The 16,842-nt window shown below is 46.2% G+C and overlaps 1 protein-coding gene across 2 annotated transcripts in view; it reads right to left on the bottom strand.

Moving 5' to 3' along the window:
- XYLT1 (xylosyltransferase 1) overlaps positions 1 to 16,842 on the bottom strand; it is a 370,892-nt gene that overhangs the window by 332,898 nt on the left and 21,152 nt on the right. The window lies entirely within an intron of this gene.

Consider the following 16,842-nt stretch of genomic DNA (forward strand, 5'->3'; position numbering starts at 1 on the left):
ACTTTATCTAAGTGGACGGCATGGGAACGACCCACTCTGGCTCAGAAACTCCCTCCTCTACCCTGGAACCAACATTTGCAGATTGTCTCCATCATCGTCAATGTCAAACGATGTTTTGGGAAAAGTTCTGGGTACGGCCAGAATGAAGCACGTCCCATCCACAAAGAATATGGTGACAAGCGTGTCATCACCTGCCAATAAATTACAGGATTTCCTTCCAGGACCCACCTCGCTCCACATCTCTCTTCCTTCTGGCAACAGCCAGAGAAAGTCTGTTATCCACACAGTGCCTTTCTGTCTTTCCTAAGTATGCAATGATGAAGATGCATCACTTGTAATTTCTGAAAACAAAACAATTATCAAGAAAAGTGAGCTATAAACAAAACAGATCAGGCTTAGCAACCCTAAATAAGCCAGTTCTCTGTAATCCTCAAGTTAATCATTTAAAAAAAGAATGGAGCCAGGCACAACGGCTCATGCCTGTAATCCCAACACTTGGGGAGGCCAAGGCAGAAGGATCACATGAGACCAGGAGTTCGAGACCAACCTGGGTAACATAGCAAGACCCCATTTCTACAAAAATAATAATAATTACAAAATTAGTCAGGTGTGATGGCACACATCTGTAGCCCCAGCTACTTGGGAGGTTGATGTGGGAGGGTCTCTTAAGTTCAGAAGTTCAGGACTGTAGTGAGCTATGACTGCACCATTGCACTCTAGCCTGAGCAACAGAGCAAGACCCTGTCTCTAAGAAAAAAAAGAAGAAGAAGAATGGAATTAGCAATCTCAACAACACAGGTGTGGAGTTTTTTTCTTGTTTTTTTTTTTTTTTTTGAGTCTCGCTCTGTCGCCCAGGCTGGAGTGCAGTGGCACGATCTCGGCTCACTGCAAGCTCCGCCTCCCGGGTTCACACCATTCTCCTGCCTCAGCCTCCCGAGTAGCTGGGACTACAGGCGCACACCACCACGCCAGGCTAATTTTTGTATTTTTAGTAGAGACTAGGTTTCACCATGTTGGCCTGGCTGGTCTCAAACTCCTGACCTCAGGTGATCTGCCCACCTTCGCCTCCCAAAGTGCTGGGATTACAGGCGTGAGCCATCATGCCTCGTCTCTGCTTACTCTCTTGCTGGGTGAACTTGAATGAGCTACCTCCACTTTTTTTTTGTTGTTTTTTTGAGATGAAGTCTCGCTCTGTCGCCCAGGCTGGAGTGGCACGATCTTGGCTCACTGCAAGCTCCGCGTCCTGGGTTCATGCCATTCTACTGACTCAGCCTCCCAAGTAGCTGGGACTACAGGCGCCCACCACCATGCCCAGCTAATTTTTTTATATTTTTAGTAGAGACGGGGTTTCACTGTGTTAGCCAGGATGGTCTCGATCTCCTGACCTCGTGATCCGCCCACCTCGGCCTCCCAAAGTGCTGGGATTACAGGCGTGAGCCACCGCGCCCAGTCAGGTGTGGAGTTTTCATGCAGATGAAAGGAGGGGGCATGCTTAGCTCACAGGAGGTGCTCAGTGACACTTGGCTCATGTACTCATAGCACACACCTCAGTTCATCTTCCCTAGCTGGCTCTCTCTTGGCAGGGCTGGACAGGCCGCTTACTTCCCAGACAACAAGGCAGAGATGCCTGTAAGATGCCTTCTGCATACATGGCTCGGGTCCGGCGTGGCATGCACCACATGCAAGAGTCAGGGGTTACACCAGGCTGAAGTGTCAGTACATTAAGAACCATTTCCATCCTCCTGGGATCTGTCCTGGAAGCACACACAGAGCTCTCCGTTCACTGATTTTTCACATAAATAGACTCCAAAGCAGAAATGCAAGGAAAGGGGTTGAGAGTGGGCCTCAGAGCCCCAAGTAAAGCTAAAGGAAGCCATCTGGCCTTCTTGAACCTTCTTTTACCAAGGCACACTCTCCCTTCACCCCCTACAAGAACCCAGCAATCCAGTAGCTGGTCACTTTCTTCTACAATACAAGCAAGTTTTTTAAAAAGGCAACAGCAGCTGCAGTAAATGAAGTGTACGTGATGAGGGCCCTCTGGGCTATTTCAGGCTCTGCCCCTGCCTGAAGGTGGCTGTGGGTTTGGTTACATCTAAGTTGGGCCTCAGAGCTTGTGAAGGTAAATGCTTCCTGATGAGAAAGAAAAAAAAAAAACAAAAAACCAAAAAGAAGTCTAAGGAGTCTTCATTGATTCAACCAACATCTACAAAGTTCCTCCTATGTGCCAGGCTCCAACAGGTGGCCAAAGGGAACCTGGTGCACTAAAAACCTGGTGACCTCTCTCCAGGGCTTAATCCTCTAAGGATTCTCTCATTGACTTTATTTTCATCTTATATCGCCCGTGAGCAGCTGTGGGTAGACGTTGTGCAGTTACTGAAGAATTTGCATGTACTATAGGAGGCATGAAGAATGCAGGACTTTATTTACTTCCAACTAAAGTCAGGAGGTATAGTAATGTCTCCATGTGACACGGTTTGGCTGTGTCCCCGCCCAAATCTCACCTTGAATTGTAATAACTCCCCATGTCAAGGGCGGGGCCAGGTGGAGATAATTGAATCATGGGGGCCATTTCCCCCATCCTGTTCTCATGGTAGGGAATAAGTCTCATGAGATCTGACGGTTTAATAAACGGGAGTTCCCCTGCACACTCTCTCTTACCTGCCATCAGGTAAGACATGACTTTGCTCCTTGTTCGCCTTCTGCCATGATTGTGAGGACTCCCCAGCCATGTTAGAACTTTGCGTCAATTAAATCTCTTTTCTTTATAAATTACTCAGTCTCGGGTATGTCTTTATTCGCAGTGTGAGAACAGATGATTACACCGTCTAACACATGAGCACGTCAAGGCCCAGAGAGATGAAGTGACTTGCTCAAGGTGATACAGACAGGAAGGGGTAAAGGGATCTGAACCAAGGCTGTCTGGCTCCGGAGTCCCCACTCATTGCCATGATACGACCTTGTCTTTCAGGAGATTGCTGTGGTCTGATCTCAGCACTACCATCGTGGCTGGCACATAGTAGGGGCATGGCTGGCACATAGTAGGGGCGTGGCTGGTACATAGTAGGGGCGTGGCTGGCACATAGTAGGGGCATGGCTGGCACATAGTAGGGGCGTGGCTGGCACATAGTAGGGGCGTGGCTGGCACATAGTAGGGGTGTGGTTGGCACACAGTAGGGGCCCGGCTGGCACACAGTAGGGACCCAGCCAGCCCTGGTGAAACTGAATTTGATCATCTTATTTAAAGCCACTGCAATCACACTCAGCTTTTAAGCTATGGGTTGGGAACGAGGTCATTCTATAAAAATGGAAAGCAGAAACTCACCCTGAGGCATTTTTTAGAGTTAGGGATAGAAATCCAAAAGAGAATCTACTTCAAATGACCAGAGAGCTAAGACATGACCTCAATACAATATGATTAAATGAGATGCAGCACAGAATTACATAACAGTTCAGAAATACAATTTAAATCTCCACTGGTGCTTTCCTTTTTATTCAACTAGCATTTCTGTGACGCTGACAATACAGAAGAGCAAGGTCTTCTGGAACTCTGTGGCTCACACAGGGGCGAGAGAAGTGAAGACTTATTCCATTCAGTGGGTAACATATATGTGTTTCCCAGAGAGAAAGTCCACGAGGCCATGCATGTGAAACGGGTGATGATTAACAATAGTAATAGCTGACCCTCTTGAGTCCTTCCTGGGGGCCAGACCTGTGCAAAATGATCCACCAGCATTATCTCATTGAATCCTCATGAGAACCTTCTGTGGCAGGTAAACAGTATAGGTACCATTTTACAGATTCGAAAACTGAGTGAAGCTGAGCTCTAAACTCAGGCCATCTGTCAGAGGCTCTCAGTCCTTAGATTACATTTGGAACACTTTCCTCAAAGAACACCAAAGTTTATAAGAAAAAAAAAAAATGATGCTTGCCAAAATCCAGACATCTCAGACATGAAGGCAAGAGATACAGAACCATCTGGGCCCATGTAGGGTACAAGCTGCTGGCTTCCCACTTTAATACCATTCCCTTGGGCTAAACTCTCACATGTGGCCACAGAAACCCACTTTTCAAACCCAGCATCCTCCATCTCCAATCATATTTGGCTTCAAAGAAGCCAAGAAGGCATTTAGGGACAAGCAATCTTTATCTGTACCAAATGTTTATTGGAGCCGCTCCAGGAAATGGTCCCACATGAAGCCAATGTGCACAATGTCACCCACATCTGCTTAGAATGCACTTGTATCTACATTGCAACACTTGGAGTTATATCTCCCTTGAAACACCACCCTGGACAGCTATCACCTGGTCCAACAAGACTAACAGCCTACTTTTCTTGGAGTGGTTGTTTAGATAAAGAGAAGAGAGGGAAGGAGGATCAGACTGCTCCTTCAAAATACCTCTCCCCATGCACCAATTACAGAAAATTGTTCTGGGAGGCAGGAAGACCTTTCCGAAGTGTTTAGGAACACAAATCTGGCAAGTTTTAAAAATACAGTGAAGGCTGGGCGCGGTGGCTCACGCCTGTAATCCTAGCACTTTGGGAGGCCGAGGCAGGCGAATCACAAGGTCAGGAGATCGAGACCACGGTGAAACCCTGTCTCTACTAAAAATACAAAAAATGAGCCGGGCGAGGTGGCGGGCGCCTGTAGTCCCAGCTACTCGGGAGGCTGAGGCAGGAGAATGGCGTGAACCCAGGAGGCAGAGCTTGCAGTGAGCCAGGATCGCGCCACTGCACTCCAGCTTGGGCGACAGAGCAAGACTCCGTCTCAAAAAATAATAATAATAAATAAATAAATAAATAAATAAAAATACAGTGAAGTTCACTTTCCTGAACTCCAGCGTCATGTCCTCAAAGTTAAATCATACTTTGCAGTAGTTGCAGCAAAGAGGCTGAATACTGGTTGCCGCACGGTACAGTCAGCCTTTCTGGATGGGATCATACATACTTGCCAAAAGAATTCTTGAGGTTTACAGAGGAACCAAAACTACAAACTATCAGAAGAAGAAAAACCCTCACATCAAATACCAATGGACCATTTAGGAGGAGAGAAAGGATTAAAGAAATGGAAAAGATGAAAACCCTTCCCACTGGATAGAAGGAAGGAGCGCTGGTTTCCAAAACCATTAAGGGGCCTTTAATGGCCAAAGAGGGAGAATATTTAAAAAGGTCTGCAATTCCAGAATTTCCCCACAGATGAGATCAGGCATCTGTGAGATGAACCTAATCATAGAGGAAAACAGGAAGAAGATGATGATGTTAATAGCGCTATCCCCTAACTTTGGTTTGGTGACTGACCCATCCCAAAGCATTTTTATAGCCATTATTTCATTCAATATGGTAATTGTGAAGGTAAGAGATAGCAAGAATAACCACTTCTCTTTTACTTCACCAAAAAAGTCTATTGTATGGGACACTGATGTCTTCACTGGAGGCAACTATGGCCAAGGTAAATGTTAAGTGCAGGCCAGATTAAACCATTCACTACCTAAGAGTGCAGAGCTGTTGGATGCTTGACTATATGTAAGGTAGACACCGATAGCATGGGCTCCTGAATCAGACTACTGGTGTTCACATCTGTATCAGTTCATTCCTGCATCCCTAGAAAGAACTACCTGAGACTGGATAACTTATAAAGGAAAGAGATTTAATTGACTCAGTTTCACAGGCTGTGCAGGACGCGTGGCTGGGAGGCTTCAGAAGACTTACAATCAGGCGGAAGGTGAAGGGGAAGCAAGCATATGGTGGCAGGAGAGAGAGAGTGAAGGGGGAGGTGCTACACACTTTTAAACCATCAGATCTCATGAGAACTCACTCACTATCACAAGAACAGTAAGAGGAAAGTCCACCCCCGTGATCCAATCACCTCCCACCAGGCCCCTCCCCCAACACTGGGAATTATAATTCAACATGAGATTTGGGTGGGGACACAGAGCCAAACCACATCAGCATCCAAGCTCAACAGCTCACTTACTAGGTGATCTTGTATGAGTCAGTCAGTACACCTCCATGTCTCTGTTTTCTCATCTATAGATATGATCATTGAAGTTAAAGAATTGTCATAAGGATGAGTGCAATGCCTGGTAAATACAGAAATTTAAGCTGTTATCAAATCATTGTCATCATCATAGTGGCTAAAAGTTAGTGAAGCAATGATTTAGATCAAGTATGGCAGGTACATGGCATACATGGCACCATTTCTTCCTCCTGCATCCACGGCAGACATGGCTAGTTGATTGCAGAACTTTGCCTTTAAACTCAGATGCAGCCTCAGAATTCATGACACAGAGTTCCGGTCATCCCCAAAGTTGATGGACAAATGGGTGAAAGATTTTTTGCTACCCTCTAGAACCTCATCAGAAACCAGATAAAACCAGCCACTCCCAGAGAAATAGTCACTTCTTGTTGGATAGTTGAAAACAGTGGCTCCCTAAATTACAATCATCCTTCCAAAGACCTACATAATTTTGCCATTATCTGCATAGATTATATGCTATTATTTATGCAATGTTTATTTGAATAGATTTAAAAGAGAAACTTATACCTGTGTCCCAAATGAAAAACGAGTTGACACAAGCCCTAAACAGAAGACAATGTGGAAAGAAAGATAAGAAAGGAGGAATGATATTGTTGTAATCTGGCTAGAAAACATTGCAGCTGTAGGTTCTGAATGTCTGTTTTCCATTGTTAAAAAGGGAAACTGACAAGTTTTAGAAAGGTGGTAAAGATGTGTTAATAACAAACTGAGACTTCCTTCTTTGACTCAACCACTTCCTATAAGATTAAATGTTATTTAAATTGTGTCAGGGTACCTGTAGTAGGCAGCTCCTAAGACGGCCCCAAGTATACCCACCCCAGTAAACCCACTCTCACCCAAATCCATCCCTAATGTAAGGCAGATTTAGTCACTCACTTCTAGTAAACAGAAAAAATACAGAAGTGGTGGTATTCCACATTCAAGGTTTGGTTATAAAAAGACTGCAGCTTATTAGGTGCATCTTAGGTGCCGTCTCTCCCATATTATCTCTTAGATCCTTGGCTTTTGGGAAATCCAACTGCCATGTTGTGAGCTGCACTATGGTTAGGACCTAAAAGGGGCTTCCAGCTAACAGCCAGCAAGGAACTGGGGTCCTTGGTGCAACAACGCATGCAAAAGCAAGGCCAGCTAACAACTATGTAAGTGAATTTGAATTTGGAAGCGAATCTTCCCCAGTAGAGCCTTCAGATGAGACCAAAGATCTGGCCATCACCTCATATGAATGCAGAATGAACTGACAGCCTTTATTACATTTTCTAATTAACACATATTCATTGAGAAAGTAAAGATTCAAGAGATGCATCGAACCAGAGCACCCTGCTTGCTCACTCATACAGGTAAACAATAAGTGGTAAACATCAGAATGACTTTCTGGATGAGAATTTTCATGTACATATACACACACACATAATTACAGTCAGCACAACTGTATTCAATTCAGCCAGCTCTTTCTCGTTCTTTGATCTTAATTACATGGACAAGTAGCAGACCATGAGCCTTAGAGGCCTCTGGACCTGAGTTCCAGTCCTCCCTCTGCCCCTAATAAACTGTGTGGCCTTGAAATAGAAATGGAATCTTGTCTGTTCATCTGCAGAATCTGGATACTAAGTTCCACTTCACATGTCAATGAAAGGATTAGATGCATTTGTATTTGAATGTGATTAGCATGGTTTATGGTTGCCTAAATAAAATATAAGCTTCCTAGTGTAGTATCCTTCAGGGACTACTGCTCTCTGCTATGATCTATGATAATCCAGTAGGGGTAAGTTTCACACTTTGGGTCAGGGGAGTCAGCACTACATAGAAATCTAAAGCAAAGGTAGCTGAATGAGAAAAGCTAAGTTCCAACACTTACTAATGGCGTGGCTGTGAGCATGGTACTGACCCTCATCTGTAAAATGGGCATAACCAGTGCCTACCTATGTTCTGATGACTGAATGAGATAATATAGTTAATGATTCAGAGTAGTGCCAGGCACACAATAAAACAAACAAATGTTAGATATTTTGTCAAAATTATCATTTTTTTTTGAGATGTATTCTTGCTTTGTCACCCAGGCTGCAGTGCCTCAGCTCATGCCTCTGCACTCCAGCCTGGGTGACAGAATGCCTCCCAGGTTCAACTGATTCTCCTGCCTCAGCCTCTCGAGTAGCTGGGACTACAGGAAAAATTATCATTTATTGTTATTATCACTATCATAATTTAATTCATAAGTGGTTATATAGAGACCTTTATGATAAGTCCAGCTCACTGAAATGTTTTGTTTGGCCACACACGGTGTTACTGAAAAAACACAAACCTGAATTAGTTAATATTTATCAAAGATTGCACTAAAACAATGGAAATCTCTGGTTGCTTTTAATACCTGAAAGAATGGATAACCCTGGGCCTGATTCTCTTATAGTCACAGGCAGTGGAGCCAAGAAGCAATCGTCCACTGCCTCTGCTCTTCTGTCCACTGAAGTCCTCACCATTCCCTATCACCCTGCACCTGTCCTGGAGTACCTACTTACCTCTCCTGGCCTCAAGGGAATTGGGACTTTGGAGTCTTGTTTTAATTCCTTAAAGTCCTGCCTTAAATTTCAAATTCTTGGATGATTTTTTTTTAATACCATGTACTCTAAGTAGCAATTGCAAGAACAGATCTTGAACATGATTAAGTCTCCCTCAGGAAATCCTCGGCAACACTAAGTGTCAGATAATGGCTGAGGATCAAGATAGGATCATTATCAAAAGGAGGATAAACACCCAGCTCTCTACAATAACCCTCCACACATGACCCAAAAATGAGCTTCCAGAGCTTAAACATCAAAGTGTTAAAGTTATTTTTGCCATACCCTTCTGTGGATGGTTAATTTTATGTATCAACTTGACGTGGCCACAGAGTACCCAGATACTCAGTCAGACATTCTTCTGGGGTGTCTTGGAGGATATTTCTGGTTGAGATTAACATTTGAACTGGTGGCTGACCCACCCCCATGTATGGTGAGCTCCTCTGCCTGGCTTCTTGAGCTGGGAAACCTGTCTTTTCCTGCCTTTGAATTCAGACGAAAACACTGGCCCTTCCCAGGTCTTGAGACTGCTGGTTTTCAGACTGGAACAACATTCTGGTCCTCCTGGGATGCAGCTTGCCATTGCAGGCCTTGGGACTTCTCAGCCATCATACTTGTGTGAGCCAATTCCTTATAATGAAACTGTATGTGTGTGTATCACATAAATCCCATTGGTTGTTTCTCTGGAGAACCCTGACTAAAAAGGGTATTATAAAATTGATAGTGCAGAGCTTACAACTCACGGCAGATGAGATTCCAAAATGTTAACGTGATTTTTGCCCACCCACCCCCCACCTCCATGATGGTTAATTTTAGGTGTCAACTTGACTGGGCCATGCGGTGCCCAGATATTTGGCCATTCTTCTGGGGTGTCTGTGAGGGCAGTTCTGAATGAGATTAACACCACATCTTGCCCCACATATTTAAGTTGAGGAGCCTCAACTTTCTGCAGGGTTTTCACTGCCACAGGCTGCCTAGAGCATTTTTAGACCCTGGAGGTCCCACAGCTCTGGATTCTCAATGAGCCCGTGGATTCCCTCGCCTTGAGAGAGGGGCAAGGACCACCCCAGGGGATGTTGGGAAGAACTGCAGAGCATCCTCCCATAAGCCTTTGTGGCTCTCTTCCCACTTCCCCATCTCCTGAGCCCAGCTCTCCGCATCCTTATTCTCTTGGAGGAAAGACAAAAACAAGATCGCCTTATTCCTACTCAAATTAGCGACTTCATGGCTTAACCTTCTTCCAAAACTAAACTGAGAGTGGCATTATGGGGGATTTAGATTTTCTTCTTCACATACTCATCTCCTAAATGTTTCTCAGTGAACATGTGTTACTTTAATCAGCAAAGATGATACAAATTCTTGATTCATTCTGCATTCACTCTATGAGAGGCAGAGTTAGCTCAGCATTCGAGGACTGGAAGCACTGGAGCAGACTGCTTGGGTGCAAATCTCCACTCAACTCTGTGACCTCGGGCAAGGGTCTTAAATTCTTTTGTAAAATAAGTATGAAAATTGTAGTTACCTCACAGGGTGGCAAAGATTAAAAGTTAATTCAAGCAAAGGATCTGGCATGTACTTGACAAACAGCAAATGCTCAGTACTTGCTACCTCTATTGTCATTGTTTTATGGTTGTATATATAGTATGATATAAAATATAAACATACAAGATATAGTATCTGATATGGTGTGGCTCTGTGTCCCCACCCAAATCTCATCTCGAATTGTAATCCCCATGTGTCGAGGGAGGGACCTGGTGGGAGATGATTGGATCATGGTGGTGGTTTCCCCCATGCTGTTCTCATGACAGTGAGGGAGTGAGGGAGTTCTCATGAGATCTGATGGTTTAAAACTGACAGTTTCCCCTGCGTTGTCTCTCTCTCCAGCTGCCACGTAAGACGTGCCTGACTTCCTCTTTGCCTTCCACCATGATTGTAAGTTTCCTGAGGCCTCTCCAGCCATGCAGAACTGTGAGTTAATTAAACCTCTTTTGTTTATAAATTATCCAGCCTCAGGTAGTATCTTTATAGCAGTGTGAGAATGGACTAATACAGTATATATTAAGTTCCTGCTACATGACAGGCATTAGAAATATAGGAATACAACTATCCCTAACCCCATGGGTCTTAACCTATCTAGTAGGAGTGGGACATTATATAAATACACAACTCTTTCTGTTCCAGGATCCAATCCAAACTCCTGTGCATTTTGTCATCATATCTATACTACAGGGTTTTCTTTTTGAAAGTTCAAAGCTGATCCTTTTCCTGCTTTGAGCTCCCAATACTTTTTTGTGACACTCTGAATAAAATCCAAACTCCTTGCTTTGGTCTCAATCTCAAAGCTCCCCACATTTTCACCCACTGACCCCTCTTCTCTCCCCCACCAGGCTCCCCTCACTCAATGACCACCAGGCACACTGGCCATTCATCAATTCTTTGAATTCCAAGCTTCCTCCAGCCTTTACATTTTCTGTGCCTTCTGGCTGGAAATCTGTTTCCTCAGAGGTCCTCATAATGTTTCCTCTTCATGTTCAGGTGTAAGTGTGAATATCACCTCCTCAAGGAGGCCTTCCCTGGTCATCCCAGGCTAACAAGTCTCAGCCCACCTTAGTCACCGTCTAATACACCGTAGTCTTTAGAAGACCACTAATTGTTACCTGAACTAATCCTATTTATATTTTTATAATTTACAGTCTAACCCCCAGTACTGGAGTATAGGGACCTTTTCTATGTTGTTCACCACTTTTTTTGTTTTTCTGAGATAGGTTCTCACTCTGTCACCCAGGCTGCAATGGTGATCACAACTCATTGTAACCTCAAACTCCTGGGCTTAAGTGATCTTCCTGCCTCAGCCTCCCGAGAAGTTGGGACTATAGACACATGCCACCATGTCCAGCTAACTTCTTTCTTTCTTTTTTTTTTTTTTTTTTTTTTTGTTATAGAGACAGAGTCTCACTATGTTGCCCAGGCTGGTCTGGAATTCCTGGTCTCAAGTGATCCTTCCACCTTGGCCTCCAAAGTGCTGGGACTACAGGCACAAGACACCACGCCCAGCTCACCAGTTTATTGTAGGTGCCTAGGAAAGCATACTGCACATAGTAGATCCTCAATAAATATTTGTTAAAATAAATACTATTGGAAGGAATGAATGGATGAAGGACAGGCATATGTTTTCAAATGTTCACAGATGTGTCCCAAGAACCTAGTACAGTGCCTGGCACATACTTTAAGTGCTCAATGAGTACTTGTCAAAATACAGATTGAAGGAGTGAATGGATAAACGGCAGACATGTGCTTTCAAATGTTCATTGATATGTCCCTAGAACCTAGCTATGGCACCTGGAGCATAGTAGGTGCTCGCTAAATATTTGGTAAAATAAAAATGGGTGAGAAGAATGAAGAGAGGACATCATTTGTTTTTTGAGACAGGGTCTCACTCTGTCACCCAGACTGAAGTGCAGTAGCACGATCTCAGCTCGCTGCAACCTTCACCTCCCGGGCTCAAACAATCCTCTCACCTCATCCCCCCAAGTAGCTAGGACCACAGGCACCAACATGCCAGGCTAATTGTTTGATTTTTGGAAAGACAGAGTTTCACTATGTTACCCAGGCTGGTCTCAAGGATCCTGAGCTCAAGAGATCCTCCTGCCTCAGCCTCCCAAAGTGCTGGGATTACGGGCATGAGCCATCATACTTGGTTCACTGATACATCCCTAGAACCTAGCCCAGCGCCTGGCACATAGATGGTGCTAAATAAAAATTAATATTTGTCAGATGAATGGCATTTGAGTGAGCGCCATCCATTGTCAAAGAAAGAGGTGACCACATAGAGTGAGTCTGCTGGAGGCCACTCTTCTGGCCAAGGGCCTCTCTCAAAAAGTCACCAGCAAGGAAGGCTGAGAGCCCTTCCTGACAGCCGCCAGAACATCTGTCTAGACAGGCCCCCGGCTCACCTGGGCTGCATGGAGGCCTGGGCTGGGCTCTTTTGAGCGACTCTCACCACTGGCTCAGGAAGTTCCACCCAGTGCTGCCCCAGCATGGAGGCTTCTCTGCAGCCTCAATGCAAACTCGCCTCAGAAAAGGCAGCTGATGAATACGCATGGAGGGTCTATTGTCTGAATCCTGTCACTAGCGGAGAAACAGCTGTTTGCAGTTGTTTATTCCTCTCCCTTTAGAGCCTTGGGAAGAAATGCAAGGGCTTGTTCTCCAGGGCACCACTCAGCAGCTGAAGGGAGTGAAGAAAATGGTGCTTATTTTTTTTTTTTGAGACGGAGTCTTGCTCTGTCGCCCAGGCTGGAGTGCAGTGGCCGGATCTCAGCTCACCGCAAGCTCCGCCTCCCGGGTTTACGCCATTCTCCTGCCTCAGCCTCCCGAGTAGCTGGGACTACAGGCGCCCGCCACCTCGCCCGACTAGTTTTTTGTATTTTTTAGTATAGACAGGGTTTCACCATGTTAGCCAGGATGGTCTCGATCTCCTGACCTCGTGATCCGCCCGTCTCGGCCTCCCAACTTGCTGGGATTACAGGCTTGAGCCACTGCACCCGGCCAACGGTGCTTATTTTTAATAGGATAAAGAAGTGGAACTCTTACGAAGTTTGGACGCTAGCAGAGAGACCACTCTCCGGGAGGTGCCAGGCCTTGTGGTGATGTGTTGCACCCTGCCTCTTGAGGGATGCTCAAGAGTCTATTCCAACTCCCAGCTGGAAATTCAGGCTCAGGCCATGGTGGTCGGTCAAACAGTAGGCTCGGGTGAGCATCTATAGATATGAGAGATCTAGAAAAGCTCTTCAGGCTTGAAAATAAGAGAGCAAGATTCCTATAGAGAGCAACCACCTGCTACTTAATATAGGTGACATCCTACAAAGGGCTGCCAAGCTCAGTTGTGCAGGCTGGGCACTGCACAAAGGTGTCTGACTGAGGGAGAAATCCAGCCTCTGTGAGCTGCTCGCCAAGCCATGCTCCACAGTTTCAAAAATAAATATATAAATAAATAAAGATGACTAAGTGAGACAACAGCAGTCTCACAGATATACATATGTATCTATGTACTTCATCTTTAAATGCTCACTTATTGAATCTTCGCAATAACCTTTCAAATTAGGGACCACAGACGGCACACCGAGGCAGAGAGAGGTAACCTGACTGCTCTAAGCTCATCCAGTTAGGAAGGGGTGAATCCAGGATTTAAACCTAGGCTCTTGGTTCCCATCAACAAGTGATGCTGTCTCTTCTAGGGAAAAAAAAATTGGCTTAACAAGTCCCAAAGAGTCATATTTAGAAAACACAGTGTCCCTCCCAGTCTTGAGTGAGACCTGCTTTCAGAAACACCCCTGCAGATGATCAGGCTGAAAGGAGGTAGGAGAAAACTCATCATCTGCATTACAAGGAACCCCTTCTAAAGAGTCCAAAGATTTGCTCTGAACTGGTGACAGTCTGGGGACCCCCACTCAGCCTGGAGACTCAACCGACCCTCAGCCGGGAACAGCCCAACCCAATCAGAGCCGAGGCCACCCACTCCCTCCACAAGGCCCAGGGTCGGCCAAGGCCATTTCTAAGTGCGGGGGACTGCAGCCAAACTTGCTGAACCAGACACAGGGGAGCCCCAGAGGGACCCTCGGACTCACGGGAAGAGGACGCTCTCATCCCTGTCTGCTCCTGCACCCTCCCGCTCCCCTCCATCCCTCCCTCCTTCGGAGAGCCTCCACGTTGGAATCTCAGAAAATGGTTTTCACAACTCAGTTAGCAGCAATCAATTATTCACGACCTCGCTTCCCTACAAACTCATAGACTGTCACTGTTAGCAAGATAATTTCTGGACTCTGCCCAACAGCCCGGCTCTAAACTGTCAGGCAGCCTGCTGTTTACTTCCTCTCTTCCCTAAGACCCTCCCAAAGCCCACCAACCACTACCACTCTCCACACAGGACAGAGAGACAGACGGGAAGTCCCCTGGGTGCCTGCAGCCTGGAAGGGACCTGACAGCCAGGGGCTGCTCCCAGTCCGCGTGATACATTTCAGGCTCGGGGCAGAATGTCTGACCTTAGTTTAATCCAACTGGAAAATAGGACTCAAGCATTCTAGACCCTGTGCCAGGCTCTGGGACAAATCCCACATTATTTTATAAAACGCTTTAGGCTCTGAAAACATTGTGTTCTGCACAAAGCATGACTTGGGAGGGTCTCCCAGACACGCCATCCTGCTGCTGAGTTCATGGTCAAAGACATTTGGAACTTGGCAGGAGCTGATATTTTAAGACCACCACTAGCATTTCCATCCCCAAAGCTTGAAGCTGTCTTTAGGAACACATTCCTACATCCCAGGGAGAAGGAGAGAGGTGCTTACTGGATGCTCTTGGAAAAAGAGTTTCAGCCTATGTCATAAGACCCATGGAGGGTGGCTGGATACCAGCTCCGCTGTGTGAACAAGCGACCTTCCATGAAAGCCACTTTTTCACCCTCTAAGCCTCAGTGTCCACATCTGTCAAATGGGAGAATATGAGTACCTACCTCTGGGGCTGCAGTAAGGATTTTAAACAACGAGGCATTTAAAAAACACTTGGTACCTTGCTTGGGACACTGTGGACACTGTGGCCTCTTCACTTCAATGTAAGACTGTCGCTTGTGAAATGCATCATGAATTGAATAACAATTTGGGGGCAAAGGGTGTGTGCTGAAACATTAAGGAAACATACACATCAATTGTAAAATTCACCCCAAATTTCAGAAATGCTATTTACTAAATATTAAAAATGTGTATCTTTGGCCGGATGTGGTGGCTCACACCTGTAATCCCAGCACTCTGGGAGGCCAAGGTGGGCGGATCACTTGAGGTCAGGAGTTCGAGACCAGTCTGGCCAATATGGTGAAACCCCATCTCTACTAAAAATACAAAAATTAGCCAGGTGTGATGGCACATGCCTATAATCCCAGCTACTTGGGAGGCTGAGGCAGGAGAATCACTTGAACCCGGGAGGTGGAGGTTGCAGTGAGCTGAGATTGCACCACTACACTCCAGCCTGGGCAACAGAGCGAGACTCCGTCTCAAAAATAAAATAAAATAAAATGGCTGTGAGCCTGGGTGACACAGTAAAAAATGTGCATCTTAAAATGAAGTGTGTTAACATTATTATAATTGCTGTATTCATTTTAGGTGGGAAAATGCATACAGAGAAGCTATGTGACTGACCTCAGGCCACACAGCCAGCAACACGATCTAGTCCCCACATAGCTCCAGAGGAAGGAGGGAGAGGAAGAGGCAGAGTTGACCAGGCACATCTTCTCCCTCATCCAATTCCTCCTCCTCCTACAAGAATCAACAGTAATAATAATAATGGAAGATGAGGATGAGGGGAGGGGAAGGCGGGGAAGTGGAGAGGGGAAGGGGGAGGGAGAAAGTGGAGGGAGACGGGGGAAAGCGGAGGAGGAGGCGGCAGCAGCAGCATGTTAGGTGCTAAATACAGGCCCAGGCACTGTGCTAAATGAAGCGCATATATTAACTCATTTATTCCTCCTGACAACCCTGTGAAGTGGGTACCATCATCACCCCCATTTTACAGATGAAGGAGCTGAGGCACAAAGACTTCAGTCACACAGCTGCTCGGTGGCAGAGCTAGGCTTGTGAACTCCGGCACCCTGGCACCAAGTCCCTGTGCTTCTCTACTGCATTGCACTTCATTCCCCAACTGAGACAAAGAGGGACATTTTGGTGGAGAAGGAAGTGGCATATAAATGTCATGCCATGCCTGGTCTCACCCACACGCCCGAGGAAGTTCCTCTGAACCCACAGAGCACGCCCCGGGCTCCCTCTGATGAAAGCAAGTTCGTGCCTCTCCTCCACTCTCCCCTGCTGCCCCAGGCCAGCTGAGCAGGCCATAGGAGGGCTGGGGCCAAGTCTGCAGCCCCCTCCTGGGGAAAGGCTCTGACCACAGCAGCCAGCTTCTCACTGCTGTCTGCAGGATCTCAGCAATTCCACAGGCATGGAGAACAGGAGCCCCTGGACAGGGGAGGAGGGGGTTGCATGTCTGCCAGGCCTGCAGCTGTGGACACTTCCCCTGTGGGCTGTGCGGAAGGGGCAGGCCCAGCACCTGGGAGAGGGCCCCTCCCCGTCTGGCTGGTCCTCAGTCCCAACAAGGGGACTTAGCGTCAAGTGACGCGGTGGTTATGCACACAGGCTTGCGGGGAGCTGTGCAACCTTGCGAGAGCTACTTCCCCTCTCTGTGTCTCACTTCCTCTGCCCATAAAACAGTGACTCTGACAG

The sequence above is a fragment of the Papio anubis genome, chromosome 18 (genome assembly GCF_008728515.1).
Source record: "Papio anubis isolate 15944 chromosome 18, Panubis1.0, whole genome shotgun sequence".
Lineage (NCBI taxonomy): Eukaryota > Metazoa > Chordata > Mammalia > Primates > Cercopithecidae > Papio > Papio anubis.